A 1,496-nucleotide genomic window follows, 5' to 3' on the forward strand; every position below is an offset into this window, starting at 1 on the left:
GCCTCCCCGCCTGCGAGGGGTCACCAAGACCCCCACTGCCCCTTCCTCTTCCTCCCCGTGTGTCCGGCTGTGGGAGCGCCAGGAGCGCCCTCCAGGGGCCGCCGGGCTCTCCCAGGACCGGTACCGGGCTCCCAGCCCAGATATTTCATTTGTACTTTCCAGGGGGAGGAGGGGCGCCCACACCCTCCGTCCTACCTCCTGGCCCCCGCCTCACAGGTGGGCCTGCGGCTCAGGGCCCCTCCTGCCCCGGCCCCGCCATCCTCAGCACCCGGCCCCTCCAGCCCCAGACAGCGCCTGGCTGGCACGGAGTCCCCCCCAAGAGAGCCCTCGTTCCCAGAACCCCCAGGAAGACACCAGGCAACGTGTGTGCGTCCTTTATTTCGAGGATGGAGCACAGACGTCACCCCGAATGGGGGGGACAAGAACATGGATACAGTCTGGCCATCGGCTCAGAGGGCGCGGCCACCAAGTTTAAGGCTCCGTGTGTACCCACCGTGCAGGCGCTCCCCCCCACACACACACACTCCCACACGCACACGCAGGCACACTCCCACACGCACACTCCCACACTCCCACACACGCACACACACGCACAGGCACGCACGAGCACACACTCCCACACGCACGCACACACTCACACACGCACACACACACACACTCCCACACGCACACTCCCACACACGCACACACGCACACACACGCACAGGCACGCACGAGCACACACTCCCAAACGCACACGCACACACATGCACACTCCCATATGCACGCACACGCACTCCCACACGCACGCGCGCGCACGCACACACATGGGGCACAGACACAGGAACAGGGGCTGGGCGCTGCCTAAAACATTGCAATCGTGTCTGTTTAAAAAGTGTGGAGCCCTGGCCGGTGCGGCTCAGTGGACGGAGCATCAGCGCCCGGACTGAAGGGTCCTGGGTTCGATTCCAGACGGAGCCTGCAGCCCTGGTCGGGGTGCGCGCGGGAGGCGACCAGTCCATGTGGCTCTCTCACATCCATGTTTCTCTCTCTCTCTCCTCCCCCGCCCCCGACTCTCGCTAAAATCAATGGAAAAATATGAGGATTAACAACAAAAAGCGCAGAGCGGGAAGCACGCATCAGCCGAGCCCAACAGCCCCCGTGTCCGTGTCCCCGTGTCCCCGTGTCCCCGTGGGGGCAGCTGAGCACACCAGCCTCTCCATGGCACCGCGGTCACGTGTCCCCACCGCCTGCAGGACCGGCTGCCCCTGCACTTCTCACGGAGCGTGTGTCCAAACAGCACACGGGCAGCGTGAACCCCACAGGCTGAGTCAGGGGGCCCCAGGGTCCCGGCCGAGGCCGCTCCAGACGACAGGGGCAGGGTGTCAGGAGCCACAGCCTGTGGCTCAGGCCCGAGGAGGCCCTGGGGGCCCCAGCTGGCTCCTCCCCCTGCAGCCCCGCTGGGATGGGACTGGCTGGCCCTGGCAGGCCCTCCTAACCCCCCACGCCAGCCCCCC

The sequence above is a fragment of the Myotis davidii genome, unplaced genomic scaffold (genome assembly GCF_000327345.1).
Source record: "Myotis davidii unplaced genomic scaffold, ASM32734v1 scaffold3578, whole genome shotgun sequence".
Classification (NCBI taxonomy): Eukaryota; Metazoa; Chordata; class Mammalia; order Chiroptera; family Vespertilionidae; genus Myotis; species Myotis davidii.